The following is an 8,266-nucleotide window of genomic DNA, read 5'->3' as shown; positions in this document are numbered from 1 at the left end:
AAATTGTGTGGAGAACTCTTGAAAAACTAAAAATGAACCTACCATATGACCCAGTTATACTACTCCTTGGCATATACCCAACCATGTTTTTTGCTGCTCTTTTCACAATAGCGAAGAGATGGGAGCAACCTAAGTGTCCCTCAACTGACAAGTCGTCAACAAAAATGTGGTATATTTACACAATGGAGTTCTATTTAGCAGTAAAGAAATACAAAATAATGAAATTTGCAGGTAAATAGATGGGTCTAGAAATTGTTATACTAAGTGAAGTAACATAGACTCAGAAAACAAACGACATATGTTCTCCCTCGTATGTGGCTCCTAGCACCAAATCCTTTTAAACTCCAGGTCCTTTCAATAAGATGATACTGTACAGCAGTCTCTTCCTCATGTAATAACTACCATCATCATGACTTCAGCTGAGCCTCATTGCTAAACACTGTGACAACTGAGCTTGTTGATGGTTGTGCTCATTCATTAAAGGAGGGCCAAGCAGGGTCATTGGACCTTACCACATTATCCAGCCATTCTTCCCAGCCAACTGTATGTAATTTGTCCCTAATCACTCAAGGCCTCCTTGATTTGGGGAGGGCTAAAGTATACAATCTGGGGAAGGCTAGGACAAGAAGGCTTGACCCATACTGGGTAAAGGCTTTCCAGTGTACATACCCTCAGGTCATACATACACCTCAGCAGCCCCTCAGTTATCTCAGTAAGTAAGCTCAGTAAATTCATTGGCTCCTGAGTAAAACTTTAATCAAACATTGGTTTGACACTAGAACCTTAAAAGCAAATGAGCATTGCTTAACATCCCCAGGAAAAGAATTCTCACAACAGATGGAAAATTTATTTGTTATTGTTATTATGTCTTATAATTATTAAAAAAGAAAATGAGAATGTAAAAGATGGTAAAAGGATATGGGAATGGAGACATTTTCCAAAATAGAAAAAAATGAGGAGACAGCCTAAGCAAGTGATGAAGGTCTATGAAGGTTTGTTATGATAAAGGATGAGACAAAAATAATATCCACATAATCTAATATACACATAATCTTAAAATTTCTAAGGTCATACTTTAATTGACTAGTTTAAGGACCTAAATATGTCTAGCCAAGGTCTACCTGAGAATGTTTGGTTTTTTACCCAAGCTTTACCTACATAGCACATGGTAATTAAAAGTACCAGACTCATGGAACTAACCTTATTGGGTGTTTAACAGTCATACTTTGAGGCCTATACTAATATGGTCAGAGGGACTTAAAGGACAGTTTTTGCCCCTTGCCCTCCAAGATCGACTAAGTTCCAGGGGACTATGGAACATCTCTCAAAATGTCCTATAACTGTGGTGAGTCACCTGTCCGCTTGTTCAGGGAAGACATGGAGACCCCACGAGACAGACTTGAACCAGTATCCAGTCTACAAAGAGGAGGGTCAACTCAGAGGAAACATCTCATTCATGCTTCCAAGTGAAGCCAGACATGGTCTAGCAGGACCTTTGACTTATCTTCATATAGATGGAGCTGGTAAAATAAAGGAGCCAGGAGCTCCTCCCAAGCCCATGTGACCCCCTGAGGAACAGATCCTCAAATGACCTTATGTGTAAAAATAAATTGATTTATTTGGGCCAACTCTATGGTCTTAAACACCCAAAAGGATCAAATCCTGAATCCATCACTCTAGAGTCCAGCCTTGGCAGACAAAAGAAAAATGAGGAGGAAGCCAATAGTGGGACGCTTTTGGAAGCCCTTGTCAAGAAATTCCAGTGGACTCTCACATGAACATTTGAAAACTGCCCTGTTCTGACTTCTTTCTAGCTACTTGTCTAGAACTTGTAATGCTAATTACTCTTGCTTTTACTTTTCCTTCGCATCTCCTAGTCACGATTCAAGGACTTTCTTTTCCCTTAGAGATAAGAGTTATGCAATTTGGGAGTCTTTTAGATAGACCCACTGAAGGGGTACTCCAACTGCCTCACCCTGTGGCCCTGTTCAGCATGAATGAAGCCAGAGTGGTCTGCTTCCCTATTCCCTATTGGCAATTTGGGTAACCCCTTCAGAGGATGGTGTGATAAGAATAGGAGGTAGGAATTGGCTAGCAGGTAGGGTAAAAAGACCCCAAAGAAATGTGGTCAGCTTCTTGGCTAAAAGTCAAAATGTCCCTGGGATTCTTGGCAACACACTCTGTTCCAAAGGCCAAAAATGTCAAAAGTATTTGGGAGCTTTTATCTAATCCACCCAGATACACGCAGGTAATACACTCATACACATAAAATAAAAATAATAAAATATTTTTTAAAAGAGTACATTAAGTTATCAGAAACACGGGATGGGGAGATATAGGAGCTGGAGGGGAGGGAGTGGGCGTGGATTTGATCAAAACACCTTATATGCATGTATGAAATTGTCAATAAATTACTTGTAAAAGTTAAAACAAAAGCAAAAACAAAAACAAAAAAACAGAGGCTCCCAAAACTGTACAACTGTTAAGAAAAACTACAGTACCAGGGGTGGGTTGCCCTCCCCCCCGCCAAGAGCTGTTTCCCTACATTTTGGTCCAAGATGGTGCAGTGCCCTCCCCCTCTCTGCCTTCCCCTGTGTCTCCCCTTAGTCCCTCTCCATCGCACAGTTAAGGCTGATCGATTGGATGGGAGGGGTGACTGTCTCCCTCTGCCCCTGCCTTCCTGTGGTTAGTCTTAGGGTTCAACCCGTTTGATGTGAGCGGGAGAGAAGGTGGAGAAGAAGGCGTCTTTCCCTTTGCTTGCCACGCAGAGGGTGCGCTTTTCCAACGCCTCACTTCTCACTCTCCTGTTCCCCTTCATGATGCCTAAACATCATGTGAGCGGGAGAGAAGGTGGAGAAGAAGGCGTCTTTCCCTTTGCTTGCCAGTCCAGCTTGCCACGCAGAGGGTGCGCTTTTCCAACGCCTCACTTCTCACTCTCCTATTCCCCTTCATGATGCCTAAACATGTTCCACTATCCCTGCTTCCCTCCACTGCTCCTCTCTGGTCCCCTGGATTCTACAGGTACTCAAAGTTAAACACACAAATCTAAAGATCCAATGCTAGGATCCACATATGAGCAAGAATTACCATTAACATATAGTGATAACAGGTGCAAAGTTTCTTCATTCATTTGTCTTCTGTAAACCACCTCTGTGCACCGTAGCTTCAGGAACTTGGGACTCTTAATGCAGAATGAGTATCTCACTGTCTATATCTAAAGATCCAATGCTAGGATCCACATATGAGCAAGAATTACCATTAACATTTAGTGATAACAGGTGCAAAGTTTCTTCATTCATTTGTCTCTGTAAACCACCTCTGTGCACTGTAGCTTCAGGAACTTGGGACTCTTAATGCAGAATGAGTATTTCACTGTCTATAGCCGAGGAGGAGCTTGGACTCTAGCTGGGAAGACAGATAAGTAAATTAATAGGAACGCTGTAGTGTGAGAAAGGCTCTGACCGGTTGTATACAGGCCTTTGGGGACACACAAGGGGCAATCTGTGTCACTGGGGGTTCTGCGATGACAACAGACTAGAAGTCACATTTGAGCTGGGCCTTGGAGTTCCAGCAGGAATTCTCAGAGGAGGGGAGGAGACTCAAGATACAGGAAGGAAATAGACATGGAGGGAAAATGTATGCCCACAGCATGGGCATAAGATGAAAGGGAATGTGGGCAGTGCTGTAGAGTGATCCTGGGCGGGGTGGGGTGGGGTGGGGTAGCAATCCAGGCATCACTGCAGGTATCAGATGCTAAGGAGTTTGCAGGACTTCACTAGGAAATAGGGAACTACTAAAAATCAGTGCGTAAAAGGACACAGTCTGATTTTCAGTTAAGAATTATCCCTGGGGATGGTATGAAAGTTGGTTTAGTCTAGGCTAGGAATAGGTGGCCTAAGGTGTGTTCAGGTCCTGTGGTGTCACTGGAATAACAGCAGAAAGAACATTCCTAGGCGCATTTTTGCAAACTGAAATGATGAATCTTGGTGGTCAACTGCTAGGCAGAGACAGCAACAGAGAGAGAACTTAGTTTATTTGATCCAGGTCACGTAATTCATATTGAGGTTATGCATTTCACTGATCATCTTCACAAGGTTATGGAAAGAAAGGGAGAGAGAAGAGTGAGGCTCTGCAAAGTCTTTCACTGCTGTGAGCTGATGTCCCCAGACCAGGGACTGAGTCCGATCCCAACAAGACAGGGTTTGGACAATGTCTGCTGTGAGCTGATGTCCCCAGACCAGGGGCTGAGTCCAATCCCAACATGACAGGGTTTGGACAATGTCTGTGTGAGCTGATGATATCCCCCAGACCAGGGGCTGAGTCCAATCCCAACATGATGGGGTTTGGACAATGTCTGCTGTGAGCTGATGTACCCAGACCAGGGGCTGAGGCCAATCCTAACATGATGGGGTTGGAGATGGACTGTTTAGGAGGTAATTAGGTTTAAATAAGGTTGTGGTTTCTCATGGCGGGATTAGTGTCTTTATATTAAAATGCCAAACACTAGCTCTCTTTTTAACATGTGGGGATGTTAAAGCCGAAAGACGGCCCACACCAGACCTGGAATGGGCTGGTGCCCTGACCCTGGACTTCCCAGTCTCCAAAATGCTGAGACTTGAAGGTCTATTGCTGAAGCTGTGCAGCTTGTGGCACTTTACTACAGCAACCTGGGCCGACTAGAATTAGCATATCTTTAGTAATCAATGGAGGCCAAATTTGAACCTGTCCCCTGACTAATTCTGAAATCTAATTTCATAGCTGCTCTGATGCTGCTTTCTATAATGACTGCATTGGTAGTGACATCATCCCTGAACCAGGAAGTGAAGGAGGAACAGTATGCGTCCGAGGGACGATGATTTGTCCTTTAACATGTTGAGATTGATGTACCTTGTAGGTCAGGCATTAGATATATTCAGAGGAGAATTGGGGTAACAGTGCAGTTCTGAATCTCATGAAATAAACAAAGCCAGAAAGTTAAAGTTTAGGAAATATGGGTGAGTAAAGTGAGAAGAGTGACCCAGATAACAGATGTGTAGCATGAGGGGAGGGGACTGTGCGGAGAGCTCCTGGGGGCAGCCATCAAGGGAGCAGCCGCAGAGGGAGCATACAGACGGAAGGAAATCCTCCTTTAACTATAACACACTTCTACGTGATTCAGTGGAGACTCTCTCTTTCTCTTGAGCATTCATTGGGCAGAAGGTTGGACCAGAATCTTCCAAATCATCTGCTCTTTCTCTAGGAGCTTCATCATAACTTAGAAACGGTCCCTTGCAGCCTTTCTTCCCGCTGAGTCCTGCCCCATGGATCCTGTGGTCGTTGGACACAAGGCCACACCTGCAGTGATTCTGCAACCCTCAGCTGAGTTCCTCATCTATGCTTGAGCACTTCCACCCTGTTTCCAGGGTCGTATAGGAGCTCTGCTTATGAAGTGCTTAACTTTACCATGGAGTGACTGAGCACAGCACATCTTCTCCCCTCCCCCAACTTCATTCAAATTCAACTTAGTTTAGCTCTTGAATAGCTATCTTGTGTGTGGGATTTAGGATAGACAAGCATGTGTACACACACACACACACCCTGTCACCGCGACACTGCTCCAATCAAGAATCACCCAGAACAGGAAGGAAGCAGGTTTTATTACATGTGCTCCAGGTCCTAACACAGTAGAGGGACGTAGGTGCTATACGTGCTCAAGGAAGTCACTCGGCCATCGCCTTGAAGGCCCAGGATGCTCTGAGCAGCTCCGTGCACGAGGGGCTCTGCTCACGCTCCTGATTCTCCTGCTTGGTCAGGCTCTTAATCAGCAGCCTGCTCTGGTTTCCCTTCTGTTTCAACTCGGGGTCATCAAACCCCCACACACTCCTGACCTGTTCATTCCATTATCCTGAAATGCCCTTCAGTAATCATTCTATCTCTTTGTTCTGATCCTGACAGTGGGCATAGAATACCTACTAGAGCAGCTCCCCTGACCATGGTGATAGATTTATTCTGTCCACCATCTCTTGGACTTAGAATTTTCTAGCAGATCTTTTCAGATCCTCACTTTTGGTGATGTACAGTCTCATAGCTTTTTTTTGGACAGGGTCTTCCTGTAGCCCCAGCTGGCCTGAACTCACTATGTAGACCAGGCTGCCCTCAATCTCAGAGACTCACTTGCCCCTGCCTCCCTAGTGCTGGGATTAAAGGCCTGCGCCACCACATCCCACATCAGTCTTCTAACTTTTTAAACTTTGCAGATCAGTGCTTTACTTCACCGAGGCAATGTTACAGACATGAAGGGCTTCTCCGTGATCTCTCTGAAGGTTGTTTATTCTTGTTTGTTTGTTCTGTGTTATTCCTGGCTTTCTTCTCCAACTCCTATTTTTGTACCAGGACTTACTTAATTTTGTTTTTGTTTTTTGAGACAGGGTCTCCCTGTAGCCCCAGCTGCCCTGGAACTCACTATGTAGACCAGGCTGGACTCGAACTCACAGAGATCCACCTGCCTCTGCCTCCCGAGTGCTGGGATTAAAGGCGGGTGCCACTGCACCTGGCCAGGGTTTAGTGTCCCTTCTCTGTCCCACTGAACTGACTCAAAGTTCTCATCTGAGCTCATCTCCCTCTTCCATGAGTCTTTCTTTCTTTACTTTTGCCCTAGACCCCAAACTTCTACCTCTTGAAAGTTATTACTCTGTAATTATGTCATTTATTACTTACTTACCTTTTCAATTTATGTCTCTTTAAAACTTTCTTTTCATTCTAAAACAGGCAGAAGTGTCCTGTGTCCTAGAAGCATCTGTGCTCTCTCATGTGCTCCCTGCTTGGTTGTTCTGGGTACTCTCTATGGCTGTGGCAAAACATGCTGACCAAAACTTACTTGTGGGGGAAAGGGTTTATTTGGCTTATAGCACAGTTCATCATCAAGGGACACCAAGGCAGGAACTCAGGGCAGGAACCTGGAGCACAGACCATGGAGGAAAGATGCTTACTGGCTTGGTCCCCTAACCCATGCTCAGCCTGCTTTCTTATACAAATCAGGACCACCTGCCCAGGGGTGGCACCACCCACAGTGGGCTGGGCCCTCCCACATCACTCAACACTCAAGAAAATGCCCACAGACATGGCCATGGCCAGTCCAATGGAAGCAATTCCCCAACTGAGGCTCCCTCAACCCAGGTGTGTCAAGTTGACAACTGAAGGTTGTCCAGCACACTGCTCCTCTCTCACAGTCTTAACTGAAGATCAATCTGTTTCTGAAGCATAGTGTGCATGGAATAAATATGTATTAAGGAGAAATTTCTAATTGACGATATTATGATATATTTTTAACCCCCATTTTGTGGTAGAAGGTAGAAGAAAAAATTCAGTTGTAAGGAACCTGCCTCTAGATCAGTGGGAACTTACTAACCACATCTTCAAGATGACTGAGTTTGGGCATAATGGCTGAGATTCTGGACTCCTTGGATCTCTCTCCAAAATCAATGGTATTCTATTGTCCTTCCAGCCTTGGAGCAGGGGCTGTTGCACTGGTGAGTGGTCTGAATCTGCCCATCCTCCCTCCTTTTGTGACCCTCTCCCTTTGGCATGAACGATTTAGAAGTTGTATCACTATGTAAAGTGAATATTATTTTTATTCCCTGCTTGAAACGTGGTCATTTCACACAGGGCAAGCAAGATTTTTAAAGCAACAAAACTTTCTTGTATGCTAGACAGATTTTCCAATTAGAATCTGTTGTGAGGTGCTTTACCAGAGAGGACTACTCAGACAGAGTTTTGCTGAATGAAAGTCTTGCTGGTCAGGGGCTGCACAAGGGTGTTGGAACCCCAGTGTGCAGCCCCAAGCCATCTCTGGGGTAAGCTTTTCTATAGAGAAGCCATAACCAGGGGTGAAAAGTTTAAGTTTAAGTTCCCAAGCTTACAGGTACAAAGCCCCCTTAACAATTTATAGTCCATTGAGTAAAAATTACTATTTTGCAGAAGCAAGCCAACCATAACCCACAGAAGCCATAAATCTGCAGTTAGCAGGTGCACTCTGGAACACAATGGCCTGTTCCCAAGACAACTGGGGCCCTGCTGATGTGTGTTCCCATACCCTGGGCCAACTGCCTGATAATTTCAGAGACTGGAGTCAGCCTAAATTTTAACATAGCATAGCTATGGTCAAGAAGGTGCCATATCACAAAGCCATGGTCTCTGGGCACACTGAGGACACCCAGTTAATTTTGTGGCATATGTAGGTGAATTTTCCTTAGAGGTCACATGGGGAAAGCTTTTAAATAGATATAAA

This window comes from Nannospalax galili, unplaced genomic scaffold (assembly GCF_000622305.1).
Source record: "Nannospalax galili isolate Female #2095 unplaced genomic scaffold, S.galili_v1.0 scaffold442, whole genome shotgun sequence".
Classification (NCBI taxonomy): Eukaryota; Metazoa; Chordata; class Mammalia; order Rodentia; family Spalacidae; genus Nannospalax; species Nannospalax galili.
This window is presented reverse-complemented; position numbering follows the sequence as displayed.